At 43.6% G+C, this 17335-nt stretch overlaps 1 pseudogene; it reads left to right on the forward strand.

The window, feature by feature from the left end:
* Positions 1-9290, forward strand: part of LOC128893338 (nuclear hormone receptor FTZ-F1-like) — a 64159-nt pseudogene extending 54869 nt beyond the window's left edge.
* Positions 9291-17335: the final 8045 nt, after the last annotated feature.

Consider the following 17335-nt stretch of genomic DNA (forward strand, 5'->3'; position numbering starts at 1 on the left):
AAGGTCCTTCGATCGACGAAAAATATTGCCGCCCGCCTGGGCACTAGGGAGAGGGAGGTTTCGAGTTGTGTCGCGAGATAAAAAATTTGCAACCGTCGCTAACGAGAGGGGTGAAAATCGAGGGTAACCGTCATGAACGATACGATTCGCGATTTTTAATCGGTTCGCTGCGAAATATTTTCTATAGTCGCGCATTTATTTCAACGTCTTCGTCGAGCGATTGTGTAAGGATGCATAACGAGATGGAACGTGTTGGTTCAGCTGAAGCGCTGTTTTTAAACGTAACCTCATTCTTTGATTTCGATCTGTAGTACATTCTATAAGCCGAATTTCAGTTCGGATCTATCGAGCAACAAGTAGGAAATCGATCGAGAGATGCTCGTATTAGATTAGTATAATATTAACTCCGGACTGACGATTCGGGTTTAATTAATAATCCGCGAGACTCGAAATAATAATACAAAATTCTTCGAGTGTAATTAAACCGCAGATTTGATTCATTCGCGACGTACAGTCACACGAAGCCGCGCCAAACGTAACAAACAATAAATCATCCTAAACTTCTATTCAGATACGAATTTCGCTCCGCTTCGTCCCCCCGTTCGGCGCGAATAATTCCCGCGAGAATTCTCCCGCGAAAGTAATATCGAGATTTTATGGCGGCGCTCCCGTGACGTCACGCTCGAAATTGTCGAAGGTCCGAATCGTCGTTGCGCCCACGTCACCCTAAACGATTTCGACGGTTTCTCGTCGAAACGACAAAAATATATGTACGTTAACAGTCCCGGTGTATATAACAGCACAATGAGTTAGATTTTACTTTTAGTTTCGAAAATGGGATTGCGGAGTGGGGCGGTCCTTGGCACACTTCACACACCGAGACACGTTGTTCGGAGCAAGAGAGAGAGGGAGGGGGGAGAGGGAGAGAAAGAGAGAGAGAGAGAGCAAAAAGAAAAAAGAGGGAGAGAGATCACACACCAGGCTTATATTCTTCGCGTCGAATATTACGAGTTATAGATACCGTACCTGCATAGCTAATACACCCGAGATAGTAATCGCGCGTTAGAAGATGGTCGCGTACGCGCTTCTTTTTCTTCCATCGTTTTTTTTTTTTTTTCTTTTGTTCGCGGTAGATCGGTTGACCTTAATATGCAACATTAACATTCCGTCACCAACCTGATACTCGTCGATCTACAAAAGCAAAGATCGCTCTCGTTTCTAGCCTGAATACATTTATGAGATAATCCAGATGCAGGCTGGATGATTCGCGACGCTAAATATAGAGTTAAACGGTATCGGTGTTTATAATGTATCGAAAGTAGGGTTGCATTTGATAATCGCTCGAAGTCGTAGAATGCTTTCGACGTTGTTAACGCGAATACAAAGGATTTATGCAAACTGAAGGAGCTCCTGACGAGGTTCCAAAATATTGTCACGCGAAACGTCGGGCTGTTGAAGTGATTTGGCCTATCGACAAAAAATGTGAACCTAACTGTCGCCCTGAAAATAAACGTCGGGCACCAGGAAACACTTGATAATACGTGAGATAACGTATACGGTAGAGCGGAATTTTCGGATAATAGAACAATAACTTTCTATCGCATCGAATATCATTTATTCAACCTGAAATTAACAAAATTGAGTTTCTCTCAACATGTAAGGGTTCCATAACTTTTTAGCCGCTAAGTTACATACATTTTTTATTGTAAGCAGCTGGGTAGAACTACATTCTCGTTGCGCCCCAAACCGTAGAAGTCCTTTTTAAATACGGCTTCGAAAAGGTTGCACTGTATTCAATATCCTGTATTTAATCGTTTAACCAAATTCATATGAAGCTGGTGAGTAATAAAATAATTTTTGGAAAAAAAAAAATATAACCGACTTGGAAGAAACATTAAAACTGCACTGAAAAGTATGAAATAATTTCTAGGTAATTGACACGAATACTCGCCAGTTCTAGTTTCAGCTGCGATAGGCTATTGTCATAAACAAATTATTGTTTACCAAATGTAGGGCCAGATTTTATACGCAGATAGAAAATCACGAAACATTTTCTTAAAAAGTTTTCTTCTATCTATGATAGTTTCGGAGATAGCCTATTGCAGCTGAAACCTTAGGGCGTCGTTTCACCTACTAAATATGAAAACCGGCCAATATAAAAAAAATTCGTATATCTTATTTTTCGGCCCTTTAAGACATATATCCAAAAATCGAAACGATCGGAGGCGGACACTTAAAAAGCTTTCCTTGTCAGCGATCCGTTATCGAATAAAATTTCACCCCGTCGAATGCAAAGGCAGAGAATTAATTTCTACGTCTAGTATTATACCTAGCTAAATGATACAATTGTAGCGTCGAAATTCTTCGTATTTGCGCACGCTGTGGATGCATAAAATCCGCAGTCTAATAATGTACAAAAGTAAAGGAAAAAAAAGCGCGAGTCCTTTACCGGAATTACGCGTCCATTATCGGCATTACGCTATTTCTGGGTCAATTAGCATCGGCGTTGATCCTTTAAGCGTTCGTAGGCGAAGTAGGTAGCACGCGGACACACGCGGAATTGCGGCTATCGGAAGTAATTTACCTCTTGATAGAGACGACGGGTCTTCGCGTGGAATTCTGTTTACGTTACGCGTCGCAACGTTTCCTTATTCCCTAGTCTGTTCGTCAAGTGGCGGAAAAAACACTGCGCTCCTCGAATAATACCGCGTACAGCACAGAATTGAATAAGAAGAATACATAATTTTAGTCTTGCTATATATTCATGTATTAATTCGAATTCTTTTGTATTCTTGTTTATCTTCTTTCAATGTTTATTTTTAATGTTTATTTTCAATAAGTATACCACAGTTCTTACTTCGACGTTCACTTCATCGGTGTGAAACATTTAATTCTATAAAGGAAATTCAGATTTCACCGAGATTGCAAATCTGGTCAATCCGATCCATGTTCTTCGAGCTTCTTTCGAAACTTACTTAATTAGTAATGGAGAATTAATTTCATTAATACATTAGTGCGTTCCTCCGTCTAATTGCAAAGATATAGGTACACTTTGGCCTCGATAGTTTTAGTGTTAAATCAACGAGTACCAGGTGACGGAATGTGCACCCTTTATCCATCGCTCGAAATTTTTATCTCGATTCGACCATTTTCAACGTGCATCGTCAGTCGCCAATAGGGCCAGGGTAGTTGATAGAGAAACGCGTAGCTTCTTCTCCGATATGCACACCACGTTTCGTCGACGATTTCATCAAAGGGGCCTAGGTACTTTTTCGTAATTTTTTTTTTGCCCCCCTCTCCCCCGTTCGAATTACACGGTCCCCCAGATTCGGATCTAACGAAATCGCCGGAGTTATCGTGTGTCGAAACCGTTGGAACCCTTGTATAATGATTTATAATTCCCGAACGTGTCGGTGCGCGCGCGCCATTTACATTTCCAGAGTTTCTGGGTCATAGCTTTCACTTTCTTTCGTCGGTTCTTCCGCCCTTTCGGCTGTTTCCAAGCGTCGAGGCCCTTTTCCCTTTCGTTCGCGATCCTACTCCTCCGGCCACCTCCCATCCCGCTCCACCGATTTCTTTTTCTTTTTTCTTTTTATTAGACTCCATCGTCGCGGCGATCGTGATTTAACCTGACGCGCAATGGAACACTGGCTCTTTATTCTTTCTCAATGCCCCGATGGAAATAGAATCGCTTGTATCGGCGCGGTCGTGCCTCCTCGAAGGAACAAAACGCGCGTGCACCCGTGTTTCGGGTCGCGCAATGTGCCGCACAATGAGCCGACAGGAAGTTCAATCGATCCTTGAGCACCGCGACGATAATTCGCATCGGTGGTATTTATTTCAAGGGGTCATCGTTAAATAGGTTCGGCTCACTTGTTGCGTAAAAGGCGGAGGACCAGAAAGTAGAAAGGAACTTTAAAGGGAAAGCCGATGGGCGTGTTACTTTCTGTACCGAGGTTTACCGAAACTAATTTAAGGGGGCAAACCACGTTAGAAGGCCAAACATAAAGTGTCTTTCATTATTCTTTCTTTTTTTTTTTTCTTTTTTTTTCTTACAAAATAGAATTCACTTAATCTTTGTTTAACGTTGACGATATCTTACGTGTGCTTGAAAATGCATTGCGACCGATTTGCTTCTAAGAGAACAAAATTATAAGAAAATATTTGCGTCTAATTACTCGTTCCGTTACCTTTCGGAACGAAGCAATTATTTAACAAAACAAGCTATCCTGCCACGCTTTTTAAATAACAGCTACACGGGCGTTCCTCGCTTATCTTTCGCTGTATACGTATACTTTCCTTTCGTTTTCCTTACTTCGTGCGGCGCTTCGTTAATCCGAACCGCAATTTTATGTATCACGCTTCTTGTTTGCTTTTACTGTTTTCTATAATTAAGTATACGAGTATATTTCTAATTTCTTACGCAAGTTCGACCAACCCGCGTAACATTGTGTTCGAATCGAGAATCCGAGAGATCCTCTCGTGGTTTCATAAAATCGACACCGAGTTGGACAAAATTTAATAACCGAGGGTTAAAACTGCTTTGACGTTAATACAAAATTCTGTCCAACTCCGAAACGGTCTCTATCTCGACTTCAAAGTTCCCGCTGGGGATGTCTTCGGTCGCGATTCGAACACGAGACCCAATTATAGGTACGAATGATTTTTCCTGGCGAGCAGGAAAAATTCGACGCGCCTAACCTCTAAACCTGTGGTACACTGGATACGACGACAACGACGATGACAACACGCTTGCAATAGTTGCCGCGTGCATTCATCGATGACACGGTGCGCGCGTGCGTGCACGCGTGTTCGATGGCATGTAGGTACGACGCGGCGTACGTAAATGTGTGGCACGTTATTACGGCAGGCGCGCACGGTTACTTGGACGGAAAAGAGCGCGACAATTACGTTCGAAGTGAATAAGCTAGGCGCGTGGGGCGGGGGTTGGGGGAGGGGTGGGGGGTGGGGGGGGGGAGATCGCGGTGGCGTCGAGAGAGGTAAGCGTGGTTAGAGAAAGAAATATTGTCGCGCGTATGTTCGACGGAGCAAAGACGATAAGTATCGCGACGTTGGACAGAGAAAGAGGGAGCAAGGGTAAGATATGAAAGAGGGACAGAGAGCGAGGTAGAAGAAGGGAAGCAAAAGAAAGAAGGAAAAAGTTGTACGCACACGTTTAGGGCGGCGGAACGTGTAGTGAGGTAAGGACAGGGTCTGAGAGAGAGACGGAGAATTGGGAGGGTGGGATGCACGAGGTGACAGCGGCGAGAGGCTCGAGGGGCGGAGGGAGGAAGCGAGAAAGACGTAACGAGAGGGAGCGAGTCGCGGCTGCGTCATGTTCTCAGCGAACTGGGTCAGTGGGTCTCCCCACCTCCTCGCCGTCGTACATCTACTGCGACGTACACACAGAGAAGCACTGGCACTGTCGGGGAGTGCCAACGGCGTTACAGTTGACCCAGCCACGGCCTGTATGTGGCCTGTGCGCCTGCCCTGTGCCCGCTTACCGTGACTCTGTGTTTGGCTCCCCTGTGCTCTTTGAAAGCAAGAGTTGTTCGCTCTACCGTCCATTCCATCATCCTCCACCGAAAACAAATATCGAATATATACGCGAAGTCGGCACGACATCGATATCCCGCGATCTTCCTAGAAATTCTCGTTCGTCGTTCCTAAAGAAAATTCTTTAATTCGAAGTCATGATAACAGAATCGTTGGAATATCCATCCAAGACCGAATAGTTTCGTCCGTATCGATTTCAATTTCCCACGGATCGTTCTCACAGTTTCGTCGTGTCAGAATTCCGCATTTACGGATATCGAAACACGAAGTAAGAAGCGAAGCGGGTATCGATTCGAGTCGAATCCCGTGCGGGCTCGCTACACGTGCGTCGAGGTATTCGCCGGCAGCCACCGACGACAAATACGGTCGACGAAACGACGGCGGCGGCGGCGGCAACGCCAGCAGACCGGCGCGGGAGCGTACCGAGGACAATACTTCTCCCGCCGACATAGACCTGGTTCCGTAAGTAGGTCATCCCCGCCAGCGCGCAACCTCCTTCTCCCCCCCTCGATCCCTTCGACCGCGGCAATACCTCCCGACCTCCCCCGTCCTCCTCTGCCTCGACGTTACCCGCTCCCCGCCTCTCTGCCCCTCGAACCGCGTGTTGCCCTCCCCACCAGACGCGGGGCCCTCAGTGGCACCTCCACTACTTCGTCGGGCACCTGGCCGCGCGCGGTGGCATGCGCTGCTGAATCACTTTCACTTATGCCGTGCGCTGTGTTGGTTATACGCCGTGCTTCCCTCTCTCTCTTTTTCTCTCTCTCTCTCTCTCTCTCTCGCGCGCTCTCGCACTCGACCCGTGCCCGTCGGTAAAGGGACACGCGCGCGCTCGTTCTCTCCTCTCCTCTATACCCACCGAAACGCCAAGGGAGTCTGACGCGGCGGTGCGCGCCTCTCGCCGTTCTCCCGGTTCTGCCAATTTTATTTTACTCCCGACGGTGTCACGGCGAAGTATTATCTCCTACACGGTGTTTAACGTGTTCGTGCTCGTTTTTCGGATCGTGTACAGCCAGTGCGTCGTGTGTTCCTTTTAATCGGGGGCAAGAGTAACGCGCAACGATAATCGACAAACGACGGAACGGAGCGGCCGTGTTGTGTGATCGAAGACGAGACCCGTGTTCGCCGTGTTGCGGTGCCGCGATATACGCGACCGTGTGTCTCGCGGGACGGTCTCTCCCGACTCTACCTAACTCCATGTGTCGACGGTAGGGCGGCAGAGGGGAGGGGGCGGGCCCTTCGGGAAAGCAACGAGGCGAGAAGACAACTAGTCGTACGCAGATAGCCGAGCTGTCAAGTCGTACGGGGGGGAAGCTGGAGGATTTTTTTTCTGTCCCTCTTTCACGCTCTTTCTCTTTCTCTCTCTCTCTCTCTCTCTGTCCGTCTGTTCGTCTCGCTCTTATGCGCCCTCTTTTTACACGACGGTGCATTACTTTGGATTGCAGTGTGTGCGCCCTATTTACCTCGAGTCTACGTTACATATTTTTGTGACAACGCCGTTAAACTTTGTTTCGCGTGCGCGCATGTGTGATCATCGCGTAACGGTTACCGGCTCCAACAACGATCCGATTGTTTTCTCTGTCCCGTGATCGACACCGTGACTGGGGGTCCTCGTGGCGTTGGACGTCCAGCTTCGATCTCGCGTGTGTGCTCATCGTTGTTCGGTGTCTCACGACGTAACACGCTGGATTATCAGTGCCCGCGCGACGAGCCGAAAAATTGTAACGATCGAACTATTCTGGTGGTTCGTTGTTACGCGCCGATAGGAGGGTATAAACGACAGTGACATCCATTTTTCACGCGTACACGATTCCTCTCATTCTACGATGATTCGGACGTAGTCGTACGATTCGAAGTCGGTGTGGTGCGCGATGGTTTCCCCCGTAAACTTGTGCCGTAGAAAAGCGTGATTGGTGATCGATATTGTAACGTGCCAAGGGTACCACCCGAGAGTGTGTGTTTCTTAACGCGCTTATGCTTTCGTCGTCGTTGTCGTCGTATCGTCGCTGTCAGCGACAACCCAACTGTACGCAGGGTGCTCGTTCGAGTAACACGACCTTGCCCTGTAACACCATCGAAACCAAAGGGAAACCGTAAAGACCGCCGCTGTCGTATGCGCCATCGGCACGATATTTCCACGGTGACCAAAGAAACGAGACCTCCCAGCCGCTTCATATATGAACCGATACGCCACCAGCACGTTTCTCCGTGCAGTGCTTGCGCAAGGGTGATATGTTATTGGAGATGGAGCAGCATTCGGGCCTGATATCCCTGAATATGTCGCCGTTTCATCTGAGCCCGCAGGGTAGTCCCCAGGGTGCGGCAGGCGCCGGTCAGCAGCAACAGCAGGCCCAGCAACAACAACAACAACAACAGCAGCAGCAACAACAACAACAACAGCAACAACAACAACAACAACCTCATTACGGTTCCTCGCCCTATGGGAATTGCGCCCAGAGCCCACCCGCGACAATGTGTCACCAATCTCAGTCCCAGCAACAGCAACAGCAGCCGCAACAGCAGCAACAGTTGTCGGTTCACGGTCAGGCGCACACGCAGGGCGGTATTTCGAGTTTCGACGCCGCCTTCTTCGACTCCACCGCCCTGGAGGAACGATGCCCCATGTGCGGCGACAAAATGTCCGGCTATCAGTACGGTTTGCTCACGTGCGAGTCATGCAAAGGTTTTTTCAAACGCAACAGTTCGCCGTGCAGTAGCAAAAAGGTGTACACGTGTCTGTTCTCACCGACGGGCGGTGGGGGCGGGGGAGGAGGAGGAGGCGGCGGCGGCGGCGGCGGCGGTGGAGGCGGTGGAAACGGTAACAACGGCGGGAACGGCGGATGTGGCGCATCTTCTGCACTGGATATCGGATCTTGCAGCACTAAGAAGGTGTACACGTGTCTGTTCTCGCCAACAGGGGCCGGAGGCGGTAACGGGGGCAACGGAGGCAGCAACGGGGCAGCTAACGGCGCGGGGGGGTGGCTGCGGTACCTCGACGGCCCTCGAGACCGGCGGCGGCGGTTACAACGGCGGGGTTGCAGGCGGCGGGGGCGGCGGCGGCGCGGGCGCCGCTGGCGGAAGTGGGCCCACCGCAGGAAACGCCGCTGCTGGCGGCGGCGGTAGCGGTAGCGGCACCGGGGGCGGCGGCAGCGGATCCGCTACGGTAAGCGGGAATGTCGCGATTCCGACTACCACCTACTCTTTACCAACTGGTACCATTTGTCATCCTGGATTGGGCCAGGTTGGCGTTGGTGTCGTGACCGGCTCGATACCCTGCCCGTCCGACTTCCCCGACACCAAGGACATCATCATCGAGGAGCTGTGCCCGGTGTGCGGCGACAAGGTCTCCGGTTACCACTACGGGCTCCTCACCTGCGAATCCTGCAAGGGTTTCTTTAAACGGACCGTCCAGAACAAGAAGGTCTACACGTGCGTCGCAGAGAGGTCCTGTCACATCGACAAGACGCAACGGAAGCGGTGTCCGTTCTGCCGTTTCCAAAAGTGCCTCGAGGTCGGCATGAAGCTTGAGGGTGAGTTTTCTTTTTATCCTCGATTGTATACATATATTTATATATTATTTGATTATCCCGAAAGTTTCTTTCGCGAGTTGCACTCGATTATTTTATGTGTATTTCGTGTTTATGTAAATAGGTAATCTAATTTCATAGATATTCATGTTGTAACAGTAATGGAGCAAAATGAATCGCGCAAAATTCACTAATGTAACATAAAACATAAACTATTGGGCATGTATTACTTATTAATCAAGCGAAAGAAACTTTTGGGACAACCTAATATTATATAACATATATATATATAACAAAAATATTATATATTTTTGTTATCTTCTCCCTATTCTCTCGCTTTACACTCGGGGGATGGGCAAGCGAATTTTATACCATGTTTAATTTCGTAAAAGTACGCGTATTCCTGTACGCGTTTAGCATACGCGTTTAGATATTTGCATATGCCATAAATGCATCAGATCCGTAGTCTGGTGATCGTAAACAGTGGCGTCACTGGGGGATGCGGACACCGTCGGATGTGGGTGTCACTGTTACGTTCGGAGAACAGTTTCCATATACATCTGTCTACAATGGCTGCGTTATGCAAAGCAAATCCATTAATCTCGTTAAAGAGTAAATTTTAATGTTACAATGAATATTATTTAGAGTGCTCTTAGGCGTCTTTAATTACAATTTTATGTTTGCTACTTACGTCACTACCGTTACTAGGAATCAATCACGTGATATTTCAAAAATATTATGAATGATTCTGTGTAATCTGGTACAAGGGGTGAGACCAACCCCGTTGACACCACTGATCGTAATCTATACTTGTAATCTGCAATCGCGAATCAATAATTCGTAATCAATCGGAGCTAATCGTGTCTAACAAATATTTATTATTCGTCGATCGTTATTACGGATTCCTCGCTAGCCGTAATCGTGAATTACAGTTTGGCCGATTCTGTTTGCCATGCCTTTGACGCGCGCGGATACACCATTTGTATGCCGGGATGGGATCGAAAAGTCATCGCGAATTTTTACTTTTGAACGCGTACAAAAATTCCTCGATACGGCAGCCGTAGAATTAAAAACCCGCTGACCTTACTTCAAAGCGATGCTGCGCGTGCGTCGAGGTGTCAGGCATGAATGTTAACTAAAAACTTTTATATTTCTCGTTGCATCGTCGTGAAAGTATCGTCAACGTATTGGCACGGGTTTTCCGATGAAAAACAAGTCTGAATACCATTGAAACAAGTTACGATTGACAATAGTCCGAATGAGATCGCGTTTAATCGCATTCATTGAAAAACTCTCGACAAACAATTGATGTTACTTTCATAAAGATATAGTGAAAATATAAAAAAAAAAAATCTAATCGCATTAGTATCGATACACCGATACGCTTTCGGCGTCGCTTTGAAGTTTCAGCCACTCCTTGTTGCTCTACTGTTCTCATTTTTTATGTTTATATCTATGTTCTCTCTCTCTCTTTTTTTTTTTTACTACAATATCCAATTTAATCAATCACGAGAAAGGATTCTCCATCCATCCTCGGTTAAAGAAAAGCGATCTTTAAGCGAGGGATTGCCGTACGTTTGGCAAAACTCTGAAACGGATCGGTGGAATAACGTGGAAGGTAAATAACGACACAAAGAACTTCATACCGTTGCGCAAGCAACTTTTATTCGGGCGACGATAATGGGTGCTCATTTTTTGGATGTGAAAGCGATGCATGCGGGTGTCGTCGCGATTTTTTATGCAGAAGGTGAAAGAACGAAAGCGCACTCGTCTGCGCTCGGGTAGACTTCGATGTTCAATTATGCAATATAATCCTGGGAACGTGCGTTTCTCTGCGCGTTTGCATGTGTATGCTTCACGAGCAGACTATCTTACCCTCAGATTTTAGAAATTTTGAACGGATAGCTTATGAGTCGCTAAGTTGATTAACTTAACGTCGACGTATATTAGGTGTACTGGAAAGTAATGTCGTTTGTGCAATTTTAACACGTTCACTGCCAGACTAATGCTCTTGAAAATTTCTACCGTGTTTAAATTTTGTTTACAGATTTTTGGAAGCTGCGTAATGAAACATTTATTTTGGTATTTAGTTCTGTAACTTCATCAGAATTCAAGTATTTCGTTTAAATTCATTTCCTATGGCACTTACTTTATGACACTTAACTTTCAGAATTAATAGTTTTCGTTTTTCAGTGAAAACCACTGTCACCCATATATGGGTGACGTGGCGGTCAACGTGTTAAATACTCGTTTATCACTAATAAGCTCATTGATTTTTATCGATATAGCGTTGAAAATTTGCACACTAAATGGCAAAAGGTTGTTGATAACGAAGGCGATTACATAATTTGTTTAAAAATAGAAATTTATTAAAAATTTGTTTGAATTTAATGTAAAAGAAACGACATTACTTTCCAATCTCCTGAAGCTTCGGTGTTGACCCGACATAAGTTCCCCGAGGTACAGATTTGTAGTAGGTGCAGAAATTAATTCTGTGCCTTTCTAAGGTTAACTTTCTTCTAAAGAACAACCATAGAAGTTTTAATCTTCCCCCGGTCAAAAATTCATACATTACTGTGCTCGTACTTTAACGTGACAAAATAGCGAGTAGATATTTCTAGTTAGAGTTCTAAACGATGGAATGTCAAGGCACAGAATTAATTTCTGGCCTTGAGGAAAAAGTATTAGAAAGTGAAGGTGAACAATATTCATTGACCAGAAAAAGAATGACCCATGCTTCAGCGACATTCTTTGCTTCTGAAATCGAATTTCGCGGAATTACCTGAAAAATGGCGTGATCCGACCTAACCTTGACGTTATTTCGTGGCTCTTATTGGCAGGTCTCTAGGCAACACATCACAGTGTGACGAAATGATCGCCAGTATGTAAATAATCGCTACCATATAACCATCGATTATCGTTCAGCGTCGCAGTCAAATTCTATTGTAGCGCGATTATTTACTTTCACCGCACGTTAACGGGCGACCGGAATAGCTCTCGTAATATCAGCCAGTGCGTTAATGTTACTACATTATTATCAACCTTTTGCGTTATCTCTTATTCAATATCTTTGCGCGTACACATATCTCGCGATACGTCAAGAGTCGTTTACGCGCGAACGCGTGCACGGTCGGTTCGCGAGTTCGGGAATTTTCGGTCCCCTTCGCGAGACCTCGGTCGAGCCCGTACTCGTTGAAGCGTTCTCGCATCACGCTCCTACGAACTTAACCTTATTACGCGCCCGCAAACCGATCAACCGATACACGTTGTCTTCCTTCGCGGATTCTTTCGTTGTTCCAATTAATTTTTCTGTCCCAACGAGTGAACACATCCTCCTCTGTCTTCTTTTCCGTTTTATTCGACGAGTTTGCTCGCCGCGTTAACAACAAGAATCGAACCATACGTACAAGAATCGCGTGTTGCATCAAAGCAAAGTGAAAGGGCGAGGTTCAGCGAATAAGCCTGCTTTACAACCTGACCTAACCCAACACTAAACACATTACCTAGCGCTACATTTAGAAAGTGTTCAGAAGAGAACTTTTAACGGTAGTGCAATATTAACGCGTCTATAGTGTTACGAAGGAGAAGCCCTTATTTTGTTTCCTGAAATCGACCGCTGTAAGTAGACAATCAACACTATATAGGCTGCTATAGTTTTAACACGTTGACCGCCGTGTCACCTATATATGGGTGACAGTGCTTTTTACTGAAGAAATAAAAGAAATTAATTTTGACAGTTAAATATGAAAGTAAATGAATTTATATGAAATGTTTGAATTTCGGTGAAGTTACAAAAATAAATACCGCAATAAATGTTTGATTATGTAGTCTTCGATAGTCGGTAAATAAAATTTAATCGCAGTAGAAATTTTTAAGAGTATTGATGTGGCAGTCAACGCGTTGAAGGAATTTATAGAAATTTGTGGTATTGGTCGTCCCATAAGTTCGTGCCGAAGATTGTGTCGAAATTTAATAAAAAATCACAGAAAATTTTCTAGTAACGGAATAATGACTATGTGAGAGAGGTGAGAAACTATTGCGAAATGAGACAGATTTTATCTTTTCTTGCGACACTTAAGAGTAGGTTTAACGTATTAATTTGAGAAATAGAAATATTAATGGCACGAGCTTTTAGAACGACCTACATATATTGTCTCTGGGAAGAGTTACTATCGTACACAGATGTATAGGAAGAGGCTATGGAAAGATTTAGAGAATTGGTGGTTGGAACGTTATTGACGTTAACCAACTAAAGCTTCGTGCTATAACGCATCGCATTATCAACTGTAATATTTATCTATTCGTTAGCCGTTTTTTTGTTGAACAAATCGTAACGAATTATGCATGACAGGGGAGGGAAGTAGATCTAAAGTATCTAGAAACAGTTGAAACAGGAATGCAGGAGGCGCGAGGTGCCGCCAAAGTGCTGTTATACGAACCTAACCTCAAACAATGTTACCTCGTGATACGAATCGCGCGTCGAACGCGAAATCGATTGGGCAAACCATTCTTACATACGCAATAAAGAAATTCGCGATATAGTCGTCGGCAGTTTTCTAAATATTCGGTGGACTGGAAATTAATGTCGTTTTTGCCATCTTAGATACTTGTTTATCATTTATCAGCTCATTGATTTTTCTGGCATTGAAAATTTGCACACTAGGCGACAAAAGGCTGCCGACAATCAGGGCGATTATATAATGAATTAAAGATAGAAATTTATTGGAAAGTTTGAATTTAATGTAAAAGAAACGACGTTACTTTTCGGTCTACCTAATACATGGCGTTCGCTCAGTTTTTCTTGTCGGGATTTTGATTCGATTTCCATTGGTGAATCATGTAGATTTTACGGGAAGGAATGATTATAATATAAAATTGTGACTAGCAGTTTTTGCTTTCAGTACACTGGTCAATAATAATAATAATAATAATAATAATAATAATAATAATAATAAAACCAATTCGTTCAATTGTAATTTATTAACTTCTTTTTTCTAAACAATGACATCCTACATATTCTTATATCTCTTAATAAATATATTCTCATATTCTCTTCTATAGATGCAGTATAAAAAAAATTAGTTATTTATATAAGTTGCAGAATTAACAAGAAAAAATAATAAATCGATAGAAATACGAAGCAATAAGTATTGGAACAAATGTTAAATTTTCAAAACTTCATTAAAAAAAAAAAAACCATAAAATTTACATTCATTTATATATAATGAATACTTCGTGGCATTTCATTTTGTTTTTATAATTGCTGCAACTCTTATATTATATACTAACAACTATGAATATTTATTGTTTCCATAATTCTCACCATTTTTCGTATTTTCTTGTTAATTTCGCAAATTATACAAACTAATAACTGTTGTTTGAACTATATCTATTCTACAAATTTCCGAGAATATGTAGACTATCATTGATTATAAAAATAGAAATTAATAAACTGCAATTTTCCAAAAAGTTTCTTAGTTTCTAAATACAAAAGTTTCTAAATACATTCTACACCCACTGTAGATTCAACGTAGGTTCCTCGTGATATGTTTACATGTAGCCTTCTCGACGGGTCGACTTACAGGACGTAATTGTATTAAAAAAAAGAGGAAAAAAAACAAACGGATTCGGCATAGCGTAAACACACGAGCGTCGTAAACAAAAATCCGTGTTCGTGTAAAGGAGCTCCTAGCGTCGCACTTCTAAATCGAATCAAATCAAATTATATTTCGATTACAATTTCTTTTCGAGTAGGATTGATAACTGTACCCGAGTTTTCCATGACGAAATTTGTACCTTTGGCTCATCACTAGGGGCGTCTAATGCAATTCGAGTACACAACTGGGTCTAGGCCCTCAAGGCCCAGCGATTAAGCGAATCTCGAAACAGGCTCTGTCGCAATTGCCGCCTTTGCACGCCGTTTTCCACGGCGTTCCTACAGCGGCAACGGGATTGCTTAACGCGGAAAGTTTCCAGAGTGCTTGCGAGTGTTTACGAAAGGAAGCAGTTTCTTACTTGCACGCTATACAGAAATGCGAAAAGAAAAAAAAGAACGACCGTCGGTGTTGTTAAAGTTCTACCGATTTGGTATAACTGGTACGTTTAATTTCTTCGTGGCGCGTAACCGTAGTTCGCGACACATTTAAGGGGGGAGTCTGGTCCAGCTAATCGTATTTTTCTAATGCATATCATTTCCAGATATAATTAATTTCTGTTATTGACTGTTGATTCCGTTAAACTTTTTTTTACATATAAAGGGACGTTCAAAGAAGAAAATTTGACAGTGTAGATTTAATTTGAATGTATACATACAGTGAGTGTAGAATGTATTCGTACACCGATCAATTTCCCAAAAAACTTTTCTGTGAAATTCTAGTTTATTAACTTCTTTTTTTATGTTCAATGATATTTTTCATATTATCAGAAGTCTTTAAAACAGACATAGTCCAAACAACATTTACTAGTTGATATAATTTGTGAAATTCAAAAAAAAAAAAAAATGCGAAACGTGGGTGAAAGTATAAAAGCAAAACGTAACATAATTTTTCGTTTAATGTTGGGAATAATTTTGGCGAAGCTTCAGAGTACATTCGTTAATTTTTTCAATTACACATCCCTTGAAACGAGCTCGAGGAAAACTCTGCACAAATTTTCTCGTAGTTCGGTTCATGACTCATAGTTATCGCGAAATTTCCAGTACTATTAACCGTAATTGCCGTTTCGGTTGGACCGTGCTCGATAATGGAAATTGTATAGATTTTGTTGTAAATACTTCGGACATTATCTTGGTTAATTATTTACGTAAATGCAAATGGTTTTAGATAAACAATGAAACTTGGCAGCATGACGTGCACAAGCGTGCTGGGTGTATCGTAACATTGCATTAGGTAAATATTTTATTCCATTGTTCTCTTTTGCGATTGTTCATTAAAATACAGATAAGCGGTTTCGAATTCCTAGGTATCGTAATTCGAAAATCGTAAGGAATAGAAAATTGAGAGTTAGCGGAATACTTCCTTCGAGTAAGCAGTTATCAGAAGTGATGGTAGCCACGCGACACTTAGAGATCGAACATAAAATCGCTAGATCGGAAATTAGTTGATGTAAAGTCTGTGGATGTCCGTCTTTCGATTTTTCGTTGATACGGGACGTAAACTTCCTTTTTCTTCGCGAGCTTGTATAAAGACGCGAAAACGGCGGAGGTACGGTGAGAAAGAACAGCTTGTCGCATGACAAAAACAACAGTTAAATACACTTGCGGTAATCGCGCTACAACACCTGTCACAGTTTCTGCAACAGACCTGCCGTTCGCAGTGGTCCGTGAATAAGAGAGCAAGGCTCGTTCGACATAATGAGCGTTACCTCGGACCCTGCTTTAGAGCCGATTGAAAGCCATCTTCCCTTGAAAGCCCCAGGCTCGGTGCGAGCCAGCATCCACATTTATTACGCGACACTGTAAAACAACGATGTCGTCGATCGATAGTTGTAAACGCGATCGAATAGACACGGAGCGAATTCTCGAAATTTATATTGCGCTTAAACTTGATTCGCAACATCGACGAAACCCTTTTCACGTTGCATGCCGTCAGTTTAAATATCGACTTAGTAGCTATATTGGCTTAGTACCGTAATGAAATAGATTTGGAATGCGTGTTACGTTAGGCTGAATTTTGAATTTTAATACCTTCAGGGCTTAATGCTTGAATGCTTCGAGATAACTCCAGACGAAATCTTGAAACCTGTAGAAAACCCATTGCCGCGATACAATTTTATACTGTATATTTTTAATGAAATGCATACGCGTTTTAATAAAATGCCAGAATTAAGAACGAAGTCATCGGTGGGTTAATGCCTCCTTTGATCGTTCGTGCGCGAAGCTTTTTGTGTTCCTAAAGGGGGTTAAGCAGTCCTTGCTCGTAAATACCGGTTCAATAGCAATCGTGCATCGACAATGCTGTACTTTCATTGGATTTTCAATTTCATTTTCGAGAGTGTGCGCCATATGCGCTGGTACGCGATCAAATATTGACGCTCGAGCTTCGGTCTCGCAGCTGCGATTAATTTCACTGCTCCGTGTTTCAGGCGATTTTCTTATCCGTACCTGGGACCGTACATTTTATTCACTTTCGCGTTTTTAAAGAAAAAAAAAAGAAACATCACTCGACTGGTTTAATTTCAGGCGGTATCTCGACTAATCGCCTCAATTATTTCTCTAATTTTGTCTCTTACAATGATTATATAAAACTGTGGCTAGT

Source organism: Hylaeus anthracinus, unplaced genomic scaffold (genome assembly GCF_026225885.1).
Source record: "Hylaeus anthracinus isolate JK02 unplaced genomic scaffold, UHH_iyHylAnth1.0_haploid 27360, whole genome shotgun sequence".
Classification (NCBI taxonomy): Eukaryota; Metazoa; Arthropoda; class Insecta; order Hymenoptera; family Colletidae; genus Hylaeus; species Hylaeus anthracinus.